At 49.9% G+C, this 13,489-nt stretch overlaps 4 non-coding genes across 4 annotated transcripts; all 4 read right to left on the bottom strand.

Annotated features, from left to right (window-relative positions):
• Positions 1-3,062: 3,062 nt before the first annotated feature.
• Positions 3,063-3,181, bottom strand: LOC135968989 (5S ribosomal RNA). The gene has a single exon (XR_010584038.1). It is a non-coding gene; the product is annotated as a 5S ribosomal RNA (ribosomal RNA).
• Positions 3,182-6,016: 2,835 nt separating this feature from the next.
• Positions 6,017-6,135, bottom strand: LOC135968975 (5S ribosomal RNA). Its single transcript, XR_010584024.1, has one exon. It is a non-coding gene; the product is annotated as a 5S ribosomal RNA (ribosomal RNA).
• Positions 6,136-10,425: 4,290 nt separating this feature from the next.
• On the bottom strand, positions 10,426-10,544 carry LOC135968965 (5S ribosomal RNA). The gene has a single exon (XR_010584016.1). It is a non-coding gene; the product is annotated as a 5S ribosomal RNA (ribosomal RNA).
• A 2,826-nt stretch (positions 10,545-13,370) lies between these two features.
• Positions 13,371-13,489, bottom strand: LOC135968949 (5S ribosomal RNA). The gene has a single exon (XR_010584002.1). It is a non-coding gene; the product is annotated as a 5S ribosomal RNA (ribosomal RNA).

Below are 13,489 nucleotides of genomic sequence, written 5' to 3'. Positions count from 1 at the left end.
TTGGGTGTCAGTATCCACAGGGGATTGGTTCCAGGACCCCATAAGTAGGCCAAAATCCACACAGAGTCAAGTCTTGCAGTTGGCCCTGTAAAACCTGGGCATTAAAAAAGTTAGGCCGCTGTATCCTCAGGGTTTGCGCTCTGTGAAGACTGTATTTTCAATCTGCCTTTGGTTACAGATGCAGAATTAATGAAATCAGAGGACCTACTGTACTTATTGAAAACAATTCCTGTATAAGTGCACCCTTGCAGTTCAAACCCATGTTGTTCAAGGCTCAGCTGTACTCAGAAATGAATGAAAATGAAAACACAGCATAGCCAAACTTTGGGATGCAGTGAAAGCAGTGCTAACAGGGAAATTTATAGTGTGAAATGCTTACATGAAAAAAACCTAAAGAAAGCCAGGCGTCGCGGTTAATGCCTGTAATCCCAGCACTTTGGGAGGCTGAGGTGAGCCAATCACCTGAGGTCAGGAGTTCGAGACTAGCCTGAACAACAGGGAGAAACCCTGTCTCTGCTGAAAATACAAAATTAGCCGGTTGTGGTGGCAGGCGCCTGTAATCCCAGCGACTTGGGAGGCTGAAGCAAGAGAATTGCTTAAACCTGGGAGGCAGAGGTTGCAGTGAGCCGAGATCGCACCATTGCACTCCAGCCCGGGCAACAAGAGCGAGACTCCCTCTCAAAAGAAAACAAAACAAAAAACACCCAAAGGACCTCAAATTAGCAATCTAAATTTACAATTTAGGCACTAGAAAAGAACAAATTAAACCCTAGGAAGGAAAGAAAGAAAGATTAATTCAGAAATAAATAAAACAGAAAATACAAAAATGGAGAAAATCAACAAAACTGAAAGTTGGTTTTTTGAAAGATAAAATTGACAAACTTTATGGAGTGACTAAGAAAAAAAGAGAGAATACTCAAATTACGAAAATGAGAAATGGAAGTGGGGACATTACTATTGGATCCAGTCAAAATGAAAACGATTGGCAGGGTGAAGTGGCTCACACCTATAATCCCAGCACTTTGGGAGGCCGAGGCATGCAGATCACTTGAGGTTAGGAGTTCAAGACTAACCTGGCCAACATGGTGAAACCATCTCTACTAAAAATACAAAAAACATTAGCCGGGTGTGGTGGTAGGCCCCTGTAATCCCAGCTACTCGGGAGGTTCAGGCAGGTGAATCACTTTAGCTCAGGAGTTCAAGACCAGCCTGGGAGATATGGTCAAACCCGGTCTTTACCAAAAAAAAAAAAAAAAGATAAAAAGGAAAGAAAAAAATAAATAAATTAAAGAAAGAAAGAAAGAAAGAAGAAAATTCAGCCCATCTTGGTGGCGAAAGCCTGTTGTCCCAGCTACTGAGGAGGCTGAGGTAGGAGGATCGCTTGAACCTGGGAGGTGGAGGTTGTAATGAGCCTAGATCACACCACTGCACTCTAGCCTAGGTGACAGATGAGATCCTGTCTCAAAGAAATAAATGAATAGGATTGTAAGAGAGTGCTAAGAACAATTGTACACCAACATATTGGATAACTTGGATGAAATGGATAAATTCCTAGGAACATGAACCCTACCAAGACTAAATCACAAAGAAAGTGAAAATCTGAATAGACTAGTAACTAGTAAGGAGACTGAATCAGTAACCCAATATCTCCTGCCAAAAAAAAAAAAAAAAAAAAAAAAAAAAGCCTTGGACTTGACTTCTCTATCAAATATTTAGAGAACGAATAGTAATCCTTGTTAATCCTGCCAAAACCTTGAAGAGGAGGGAGTATTCCCTAACTCATTCTATGAGGCTACAATTGCCCTGATACCAAAGCAAGACAAAGATTTTACAAGAGAAAACTGTAGAATAATATCCCATATGAAGATCGATGCCTAAAACTCCTCACCATATCCTAAGACTGTGAGGTGAAATTCATCACAGAAAAGGAAAGCCAAGCAGAAGCCTAAAACTATACCCCTAGTCTGACCGGGCGCTGGTGACTCACGCCTGTAATCCTAGCACTTTGGGTATCCTAGCACTTTGGGAAAGTGGGTGGATCGCCTGAAGTTGGGAGTTCCAGACCAAGACCAAGCTAACCAACATGGAGAAGCCCCGTCTCTACTAAAAATACAAAATTAGCCAGGTGTGGTGGTGCATGCCTGTAATCCCAGCTACTCAGGAGGCTGAGGCAGGAGAATGGCGTGAACCCGGGAGGCGGAGCTTGCAGTGGGCCCAGATCTTGCCACTGCACTCCAGGTTGGGTGACAGAGTGAGACTCCGTCTGGAAGAAAAAGGAAAGAAAGAAAGAAACCAAGTAGGAAAGAAAGAAAGAAAGAAAGAGTGAGAGAGAAAGAGAGAGAGAGAGAGAAAGAAAGAGAGAGAAAGAAAGAGAGAGAAAGAAAGAAGGGAAAGATAGTAAGGGAAGAAAAAGAAAAGAATGAAAGTAAGAAGGAAAGAAAGAAAGGAAGAAAGAGGCAAAGACCGAAGAAAGAATGAAACAAAGAAAGAAAGAAAGAAAGAAAGAGAAAGGAAGAAAGTGAGAAAGAAAAGCAAGAGAAAAGGAAAGAATGCAATAAAGAAAGAGAAAGAAAGAGACAGAGAGATAGGAGAAAGAAAGAAAGAAGGAAAGAAAAGAAAAGAGAAAGAAAGAAAACAAAGATAGCAAGGGAAGAAAAAGAAAAGAAGGAAAGAAAGAGAGAAAGAGCGAGAAAGAGAGAGAGAGAGAAAGAAGGAAAGAAAGAAAGAAAACAAAGAGAGAAAGAAAGAAGGAAGGAAAGAAAGAAAGAGTGATAGAGAGGAAGGAAGAAAGGAAGGAAGGAAGAAAGAAAGAGAAAGAGAGAGAGACAAAGAAAGAAAGGAAAGATAGCAAGGGAAGAAACAGAAAAGAATGAAAGTAAGAAGGAAAGCAAAAGAGAGAGAAAGAGCGAGATAGAAAGAGGGAGAGATAGAAAGAAAGAAGGAAAGAAAGAAAGAAAGGAAAGAAAGAGAGAAAGAAGGAAAGAAAGAAGGAAAGAAGAGTGAGTGAGAGAAGGGAAGAAAGGAAGGTAGAAAAGAAAGAAAGAGAAGAAAGCAAGCCAAAAAGCCTACAGCACCCGGTATTCCCAGGCGGTCTCCCATCCAAGTACTAACCAGGCCCGACCCTGCTTAGCTTCCGAGATCAGACGAGATCGGGCGCGTTCAGGGTGGTATGGCCGTAGACGCCGGCAGAGGCGCCTGGCTGCCCCAAGAGCCCGGCCCAGCCATGCCCGCCGGCTTCCAGCCCGCACCGCCAGCCCGGGGTCGCCGGGCTCGGATCGGGACCCCCGAGCCGCTCGCCCGCGGCCTTCCCCCGGCTGCCGAGCTCCCGAGCTTCCACCACGTCGGGCCCGCTCGGAACAGGGAGTGCTCCGAGGCGTCAGGGCCCAGGGCCCACGATCCTGGGACCCCGGCGGGTCCTCCGCCCTGTCGTGGAGGTATTCTTTTGGATCCCTGGCCGCTGGGGGAGCTCCTGCGAGGCCCCCTCTTGGCCCACCCCCCCAGAGGCGTCAGGGCTGGCCAAGGGCGAACAGCCGGCCCAGCCGCGCCTGGCCTTTTTCTCACAACGCCCCCACCACGGTCGCTTGTCCCGACCAAGACCCGGCCGGTGGGCAAGAGGGCGTGGGGGCTGGGGTGTTGGGGGATGGCCCTGCTTTGCCCCGGGCTGGCACTAGAGCCGGCAGCCTGATCCCCGGCGAGAGGGGCTGAGAGAAACCCAGAAACACCCCACCACCACCAGCAGCAAATCCACAGCCCCACACACAGACACACCCGGGCGCTCGCGCGCGGGAACCCACACACGCGCGCGCGCTCACACACAGACACACACACACACACACACACACACACACACACACACGTGCACACAGAAACGGCTTGAAGGAGAGCAAGGAAGAGATAGATGGAGAGATTGAAACCGAGGGAGGGAGAGAGACAGCGATCGAGAGAGACAGGGGAGGTGGAGAGGGAAAGAGACAGAGAGGCAGAGATAGAGAGAGGGACAGAGAGAGCGAGAAAGACAGACAGAGAGGGAGAGACAGAGGAAAGGCGACAGAAATAGCGCGAGGTGCAGGGGCAAACCCAGAAGAGAGAGGGGCAGGGAGCTAGAGAGCGAGAGCGATAGAGCCTTGGAGAGGGAGCGCCCTGCTCCCGTAGGCAGGGCCCTTTTGAGCAGGCCGGGATAGGGTGGAGGGGGCTTGGGCTGGGCCAGAACAGGGTGGCCAGGCCGTCCATGCGAGAGGAGCAACGGAGCGCTGAGACGGGTTTTGTCTTGGATTAATTGCTTGCTTTGGGGGTGGGTTTCGTAGGCTCCTTCCTGTGTTGGCACCTCCCTGTGCTCTTGGTGCGGTGCGGTGGGCCCCTTGATTTGCAGAGTGCGCCCGCCCTTTTGGCGGGAGCCGTGGCACCGGGCGTGCCCACGGGGCCCGAGGCCTGGGTCTCTGGCGTGTCCTCGGGACTGGAGTTTACACGAAGTTGGTGGCAATGGGAATCCGGGTGCACAGGGACTGTTTTCCTGGTTGCTGGCGAAGCAATGTCCTTCCCCCGGATAAAGCAGCCCCTGCGTTCTGGAGCGGAGGTCTCGGCTGGCGTCTGTGGCACCCGCTGGCCCTGCCCGCCCCTTCCCCCGGTTTGGAAGGTTGCGGCGGCGCCCGCCCGGTGAATGGATTGAATCGCCTGTGCGTTCCGGGAGCGGGAAGGCGCCGGGAACGGCAGGGAACCCGCGCCTGCGCCTTTGGGGTCCGGCCTCCTGCCCTCCAGGGCTGGAGCCGGGCTCCTGGCCGGGCGGCGGCGAGGCGGAAGCGGTGGGATGCCGCTGCCCGGTGCTGCTTTGGTGGCGGACCCCCAGGAGGAGGTCCCCGGCTGCGGCGGGGGTGTAGGCGGGCGACAAGGGGGGAGCAGAGTCCGGGGAGGTTGGGAAGCATGGCGATAGTAGGGGCAAGGGAGGGAGAGGGGAAGCCACAAAAGCCTACAGCAGGCCGGGCGCGGTGGATCACGCCTGTAATCCCAGCACTTTGGGAGGCCGAGGCGGGTGGATCACGACGTCAGGAGATCCAGACCAGCCTGGCTAACACGGTGAAACCCCGTCTCCACTAAAACTACGAAACATGAGCCGGGCGTGGTGGCGGGCGCCTGTAGTCCCAGCTGTTTGGTAGGCTGAGGCAGGAGAATGGCGTGAACCCGGGAGGCGGAGCTTGCAGTGAGCCGAGATCTTGCCACTGCACTCCAGGCTGGGTGACAGCGAGACTCCTTCTGGAAGAAAAAGGAAAGACAGAAAGAAAGAAGGAAAGAAACAAAGAAGGAAGGAAAGAAAGAAGGAAGGAAGGAAGGAAGGAAGGAAGGAAAGAAAGAAAGAAAGAAAGAAAGAAAGGAAAGAAAGAAAGAAAGAAAGAAAGAAAGAAAGAAAGAAAGGAAAGAAAGAAAGGAGCAAATAGAAGAAAGAAAGAAAGAAAGGAAGAAAAGAAAGTGAGAAAGAAAAGCAAGAAAGAAGGAAAGAACGAAATAAAGAAAGAGAAAGAGAGAGAAAGAAAGAGACAGAGAGATAGGAGAAAGAAAGAAAGAAGGAAAGCAAGAAAGAAGAAAGAACGAGAAGAAAGAAAAGGAAGATAGCAAGGGAAGAAAAAGAAAAGAATGAAAGAAAGAAGGAAAGAAAGAAAGAGCAAGCAAGAGAGAGGGAGAGAGAAAGAAAGAAGGAAAGAAAGGAGGAAGGATAGAAAGAAAGATAGAGAGGTAGAAAGAAAGAAAGAAGGAAAGACAGCAGAACGAAAGAAAGAAAGAGAGAGAGACAAAGAAAGAAAGGAAAGATAGCAAGGGAAGAAACAGAAAAGAATGAAAGTAAGAAGGAAAGCAAAAGAGAGAGAAAGAGCGAGATAGAAAGAGGGAGAGATAGAAAGAAAGAAGGAAAGAAAGAAAGAAAGGAAAGAAAGAGAGAAAGAAGGAAAGAAAGAAAGAAAGAAGAGTGAGTGAGAGAAGGGAAGAAAGGAAGGTAGAAAAGAAAGAAAGAGAAGAAAGCAAGCCAAAAAGCCTACAGCACCCGGTATTCCCAGGCGGTCTCCCATCCAAGTACTAACCAGGCCCGACCCTGCTTAGCTTCCGAGATCAGACGAGATCGGGCGCGTTCAGGGTGGTATGGCCGTAGACGCCGGCAGAGGCGCCTGGCTGCCCCAAGAGCCCGGCCCAGCCATGCCCGCCGGCTTCCAGCCCGCACCGCCAGCCCGGGGTCGTCGTGCTCGGATCGGGATCCCGGAGCCTCTTCGCCTGCTGCCTCTCCCGGCTGCCGAGCTCCCGAGCTTCCACCACGTCGGGCCCGCTCGGAACAGGGAGTGCTCCGAGGCGTCAGGGCCCACAGCCCACGATCCTGGGACCCCGTCGGGTCCTCCGCCCAGTCGCGCAGGTATTCTTTGGGATCCCTGGCCGCTCAGGAATCCTGCGAGGGCCCCTCTTGCCCCCTCACCCAGAGTCGTCGAGGCTGGCGAAGGGCGAACAGCGTATTATCAAATGTCTTCTCTGACCACAACAAAATCGAGTTAAAAATCAATAATACAAGGAAAACTGATAAACTGACCTGTTTTCTTTTTGGAAAGTAAAGAACACACTGCTATGGTCTGAATGTCCCCCAAAATTTATATGCTGAAATTTATTTGCCAATATGATAGTATTAAGAGGTGGGCACTGGCCTGGGGTGGTGGCTAACGCTGTCATCCCAGCACTTTGGAAGGGAAAGGCAGTCAGATTGTTCGAGCCCAGGAGTTCAAGACCAGCCAGGGCAAAATGGCAAAACGTGTCTCTAGAAAAAACACCAAATTCGGTGGGCGTGGTGGTGCAGGCCTGTAGTCCCAGCTACTCAGGAGGCTGAAGCAGGAGGACTGGTTGAGCCTGGGAGGTCAAGGCTGCAGTGAGCCATGATCAGGCTACAGGCTACTGCACTGCCGTAGGGGCAATAGAATGAGACCCTGTCTCAAAAAAAAAAAAAAAAAAAAAAAAAAAAAAAAAAAAGGGTAAAAAGGTGGATTCTTTAGGAGGCGATTATCTCCTGAGGGTAGAAGTCCTTATGGATGAAATTAGAGCCCTTAGAAAAGGACTTGAGTGGGTTCATTCCCTCCGTCTCCTCCGTGTGGGGACACAATGTTCTTCCCCTCTGAAAGATGAAGCAACGTTGTGTCATCTTGGAAGGAGAGACTGGGCCCTCCTTAGACACTGAATGGGCTGATGACTTGACCTTGGACACCCCAGCCTTGAGAACTGAGAGAAATAAATGTCTCTTTTTAATAAATTATCCAGTCTCAGGTATTTGAAGAGATTCAGATATTTGCTTAAACAACCAGTGGGTTAAAGAAGAAACCACAAGAGAAATCAGAAAATACAGTTGGGTGTCAGTATCCACAGGGGATTGGTTCCAGGACCCCATAAGTAGGCCAAAATCCACACAGAGTCAAGTCTTGCAGTTGGCCCTGTAAAACCTGGGCATTAAAAAAGTTAGGCCGCTGTATCCTCAGGGTTTGCGCTCTGTGAAGACTGTATTTTCAATCTGCCTTTGGTTACAGATGCAGAATTAATGAAATCAGAGGACCTACTGTACTTATTGAAAACAATTCCTGTATAAGTGCACCCTTGCAGTTCAAACCCATGTTGTTCAAGGCTCAGCTGTACTCAGAAATGAATGAAAATGAAAACACAGCATAGCCAAACTTTGGGATGCAGTGAAAGCAGTGCTAACAGGGAAATTTATAGTGTGAAATGCTTACATGAAAAAAACCTAAAGAAAGCCAGGCGTCGCGGTTAATGCCTGTAATCCCAGCACTTTGGGAGGCTGAGGTGAGCCAATCACCTGAGGTCAGGAGTTCGAGACTAGCCTGAACAACAGGGAGAAACCCTGTCTCTGCTGAAAATACAAAATTAGCCGGTTGTGGTGGCAGGCGCCTGTAATCCCAGCGACTTGGGAGGCTGAAGCAAGAGAATTGCTTAAACCTGGGAGGCAGAGGTTGCAGTGAGCCGAGATCGCACCATTGCACTCCAGCCCGGGCAACAAGAGCGAGACTCCCTCTCAAAAGAAAACAAAACAAAAAACACCCAAAGGACCTCAAATTAGCAATCTAAATTTACAATTTAGGCACTAGAAAAGAACAAATTAAACCCTAGGAAGGAAAGAAAGAAAGATTAATTCAGAAATAAATAAAACAGAAAATACAAAAATGGAGAAAATCAACAAAACTGAAAGTTGGTTTTTTAAAAGATAAAATTGACAAACTTTATGGAGTGACTAAGAAAAAAAGAGAGAATACTCAAATTACGAAAATGAGAAATGGAAGTGGGGACATTACTATTGGATCCAGTCAAAATGAAAACGATTGGCAGGGTGAAGTGGCTCACACCTATAATCCCAGCACTTTGGGAGGCCGAGGCATGCAGATCACTTGAGGTTAGGAGTTCAAGACTAACCTGGCCAACATGGTGAAACCATCTCTACTAAAAATACAAAAAACATTAGCCGGGTGTGGTGGTAGGCCCCTGTAATCCCAGCTACTCGGGAGGTTCAGGCAGGTGAATCACTTTAGCTCAGGAGTTCAAGACCAGCCTGGGAGATATGGTCAAACCCGGTCTTTACCAAAAAAAAAAAAAAAGATAAAAAGGAAAGAAAAAAATAAATAAATTAAAGAAAGAAAGAAAGAAAGAAGAAAATTCAGCCCATCTTGGTGGCGAAAGCCTGTTGTCCCAGCTACTGAGGAGGCTGAGGTAGGAGGATCGCTTGAACCTGGGAGGTGGAGGTTGTAATGAGCCTAGATCACACCACTGCACTCTAGCCTAGGTGACAGATGAGATCCTGTCTCAAAGAAATAAATGAATAGGATTGTAAGAGAGTGCTAAGAACAATTGTACACCAACATATTGGATAACTTGGATGAAATGGATAAATTCCTAGGAACATGAACCCTACCAAGACTAAATCACAAAGAAAGTGAAAATCTGAATAGACTAGTAACTAGTAAGGAGACTGAATCAGTAACCCAATATCTCCTGCCAAAAAAAAAAAAAAAAAAAAAAAAGCCTTGGACTTGACTTCTCTATCAAATATTTAGAGAACGAATAGTAATCCTTGTTAATCCTGCCAAAACCTTGAAGAGGAGGGAGTATTCCCTAACTCATTCTATGAGGCTACAATTGCCCTGATACCAAAGCAAGACAAAGATTTTACAAGAGAAAACTGTAGAATAATATCCCATATGAAGATCGATGCCTAAAACTCCTCACCATATCCTAAGACTGTGAGGTGAAATTCATCACAGAAAAGGAAAGCCAAGCAGAAGCCTAAAACTATACCCCTAGTCTGACCGGGCGCTGGTGACTCACGCCTGTAATCCTAGCACTTTGGGTATCCTAGCACTTTGGGAAAGTGGGTGGATCGCCTGAAGTTGGGAGTTCCAGACCAAGACCAAGCTAACCAACATGGAGAAGCCCCGTCTCTACTAAAAATACAAAATTAGCCAGGTGTGGTGGTGCATGCCTGTAATCCCAGCTACTCAGGAGGCTGAGGCAGGAGAATGGCGTGAACCCGGGAGGCGGAGCTTGCAGTGGGCCCAGATCTTGCCACTGCACTCCAGGTTGGGTGACAGAGTGAGACTCCGTCTGGAAGAAAAAGGAAAGAAAGAAAGAAACCAAGTAGGAAAGAAAGAAAGAAAGAAAGAGTGAGAGAGAAAGAGAGAGAGAGAGAGAAAGAAAGAGAGAGAAAGAAAGAGAGAGAAAGAAAGAAGGGAAAGATAGTAAGGGAAGAAAAAGAAAAGAATGAAAGTAAGAAGGAAAGAAAGAAAGGAAGAAAGAGGCAAAGACCGAAGAAAGAATGAAACAAAGAAAGAAAGAAAGAAAGAAAGAAAGAGAAAGGAAGAAAGTGAGAAAGAAAAGCAAGAGAAAAGGAAAGAATGCAATAAAGAAAGAGAAAGAAAGAGACAGAGAGATAGGAGAAAGAAAGAAAGAAGGAAAGAAAAGAAAAGAGAAAGAAAGAAAACAAAGATAGCAAGGGAAGAAAAAGAAAAGAAGGAAAGAAAGAGAGAAAGAGCGAGAAAGAGAGAGAGAGAGAAAGAAGGAAAGAAAGAAAGAAAACAAAGAGAGAAAGAAAGAAGGAAGGAAAGAAAGAAAGAGTGATAGATAGAGAGGAAGGAAGAAAGGAAGGAAGGAAGAAAGAAAGAGAAAGAGAGAGAGACAAAGAAAGAAAGGAAAGATAGCAAGGGAAGAAACAGAAAAGAATGAAAGTAAGAAGGAAAGCAAAAGAGAGAGAAAGAGCGAGATAGAAAGAGGGAGAGATAGAAAGAAAGAAGGAAAGAAAGAAAGAAAGGAAAGAAAGAGAGAAAGAAGGAAAGAAAGAAGGAAAGAAGAGTGAGTGAGAGAAGGGAAGAAAGGAAGGTAGAAAAGAAAGAAAGAGAAGAAAGCAAGCCAAAAAGCCTACAGCACCCGGTATTCCCAGGCGGTCTCCCATCCAAGTACTAACCAGGCCCGACCCTGCTTAGCTTCCGAGATCAGACGAGATCGGGCGCGTTCAGGGTGGTATGGCCGTAGACGCCGGCAGAGGCGCCTGGCTGCCCCAAGAGCCCGGCCCAGCCATGCCCGCCGGCTTCCAGCCCGCACCGCCAGCCCGGGGTCGCCGGGCTCGGATCGGGACCCCCGAGCCGCTCGCCCGCGGCCTTCCCCCGGCTGCCGAGCTCCCGAGCTTCCACCACGTCGGGCCCGCTCGGAACAGGGAGTGCTCCGAGGCGTCAGGGCCCAGGGCCCACGATCCTGGGACCCCGGCGGGTCCTCCGCCCTGTCGTGGAGGTATTCTTTTGGATCCCTGGCCGCTGGGGGAGCTCCTGCGAGGCCCCCTCTTGGCCCACCCCCCCAGAGGCGTCAGGGCTGGCCAAGGGCGAACAGCCGGCCCAGCCGCGCCTGGCCTTTTTCTCACAACGCCCCCACCACGGTCGCTTGTCCCGACCAAGACCCGGCCGGTGGGCAAGAGGGCGTGGGGGCTGGGGTGTTGGGGGATGGCCCTGCTTTGCCCCGGGCTGGCACTAGAGCCGGCAGCCTGATCCCCGGCGAGAGGGGCTGAGAGAAACCCAGAAACACCCCACCACCACCAGCAGCAAATCCACAGCCCCACACACAGACACACCCGGGCGCTCGCGCGCGGGAACCCACACACGCGCGCGCGCTCACACACAGACACACACACACACACACACACACACACACACACACACGTGCACACAGAAACGGCTTGAAGGAGAGCAAGGAAGAGATAGATGGAGAGATTGAAACCGAGGGAGGGAGAGAGACAGCGATCGAGAGAGACAGGGGAGGTGGAGAGGGAAAGAGACAGAGAGGCAGAGATAGAGAGAGGGACAGAGAGAGCGAGAAAGACAGACAGAGAGGGAGAGACAGAGGAAAGGCGACAGAAATAGCGCGAGGTGCAGGGGCAAACCCAGAAGAGAGAGGGGCAGGGAGCTAGAGAGCGAGAGCGATAGAGCCTTGGAGAGGGAGCGCCCTGCTCCCGTAGGCAGGGCCCTTTTGAGCAGGCCGGGATAGGGTGGAGGGGGCTTGGGCTGGGCCAGAACAGGGTGGCCAGGCCGTCCATGCGAGAGGAGCAACGGAGCGCTGAGACGGGTTTTGTCTTGGATTAATTGCTTGCTTTGGGGGTGGGTTTCGTAGGCTCCTTCCTGTGTTGGCACCTCCCTGTGCTCTTGGTGCGGTGCGGTGGGCCCCTTGATTTGCAGAGTGCGCCCGCCCTTTTGGCGGGAGCCGTGGCACCGGGCGTGCCCACGGGGCCCGAGGCCTGGGTCTCTGGCGTGTCCTCGGGACTGGAGTTTACACGAAGTTGGTGGCAATGGGAATCCGGGTGCACAGGGACTGTTTTCCTGGTTGCTGGCGAAGCAATGTCCTTCCCCCGGATAAAGCAGCCCCTGCGTTCTGGAGCGGAGGTCTCGGCTGGCGTCTGTGGCACCCGCTGGCCCTGCCCGCCCCTTCCCCCGGTTTGGAAGGTTGCGGCGGCGCCCGCCCGGTGAATGGATTGAATCGCCTGTGCGTTCCGGGAGCGGGAAGGCGCCGGGAACGGCAGGGAACCCGCGCCTGCGCCTTTGGGGTCCGGCCTCCTGCCCTCCAGGGCTGGAGCCGGGCTCCTGGCCGGGCGGCGGCGAGGCGGAAGCGGTGGGATGCCGCTGCCCGGTGCTGCTTTGGTGGCGGACCCCCAGGAGGAGGTCCCCGGCTGCGGCGGGGGTGTAGGCGGGCGACAAGGGGGGAGCAGAGTCCGGGGAGGTTGGGAAGCATGGCGATAGTAGGGGCAAGGGAGGGAGAGGGGAAGCCACAAAAGCCTACAGCAGGCCGGGCGCGGTGGATCACGCCTGTAATCCCAGCACTTTGGGAGGCCGAGGCGGGTGGATCACGACGTCAGGAGATCCAGACCAGCCTGGCTAACACGGTGAAACCCCGTCTCCACTAAAACTACGAAACATGAGCCGGGCGTGGTGGCGGGCGCCTGTAGTCCCAGCTGTTTGGTAGGCTGAGGCAGGAGAATGGCGTGAACCCGGGAGGCGGAGCTTGCAGTGAGCCGAGATCTTGCCACTGCACTCCAGGCTGGGTGACAGCGAGACTCCTTCTGGAAGAAAAAGGAAAGACAGAAAGAAAGAAGGAAAGAAACAAAGAAGGAAGGAAAGAAAGAAGGAAGGAAGGAAGGAAGGAAGGAAGGAAGGAAAGAAAGAAAGAAAGAAAGAAAGAAAGAAAGAAAGAAAGAAAGAAAGAAAGGAAAGAAAGAAAGGAGCAAATAGAAGAAAGAAAGAAAGAAAGAAAGGAAGAAAAGAAAGTGAGAAAGAAAAGCAAGAAAGAAGGAAAGAACGAAATAAAGAAAGAGAAAGAGAGAGAAAGAAAGAGACAGAGAGATAGGAGAAAGAAAGAAAGAAGGAAAGCAAGAAAGAAGAAAGAACGAGAAGAAAGAAAAGGAAGATAGCAAGGGAAGAAAAAGAAAAGAATGAAAGAAAGAAGGAAAGAAAGAAAGAGCAAGCAAGAGAGAGGGAGAGAGAAAGAAAGAAGGAAAGAAAGGAGGAAGGATAGAAAGAAAGATAGAGAGGTAGAAAGAAAGAAAGAAGGAAAGACAGCAGAACGAAAGAAAGAAAGAGAGAGAGACAAAGAAAGAAAGGAAAGATAGCAAGGGAAGAAACAGAAAAGAATGAAAGTAAGAAGGAAAGCAAAAGAGAGAGAAAGAGCGAGATAGAAAGAGGGAGAGATAGAAAGAAAGAAGGAAAGAAAGAAAGAAAGGAAAGAAAGAGAGAAAGAAGGAAAGAAAGAAAGAAAGAAGAGTGAGTGAGAGAAGGGAAGAAAGGAAGGTAGAAAAGAAAGAAAGAGAAGAAAGCAAGCCAAAAAGCCTACAGCACCCGGTATTCCCAGGCGGTCTCCCATCCAAGTACTAACCAGGCCCGACCCTGCTTAGCTTCCGAGATCAGACGAGATCGGGCGCGTTCAGGGTGGTATGGCCGTAGAC

The sequence above is a fragment of the Macaca fascicularis genome, chromosome 1 (assembly GCF_037993035.2).
Source record: "Macaca fascicularis isolate 582-1 chromosome 1, T2T-MFA8v1.1".
Taxonomy (NCBI): Eukaryota; Metazoa; Chordata; class Mammalia; order Primates; family Cercopithecidae; genus Macaca; species Macaca fascicularis.
The sequence above is the reverse complement of the archived record's forward strand: the minus strand, read 5'-3'. Positions and strand labels throughout refer to the sequence as shown.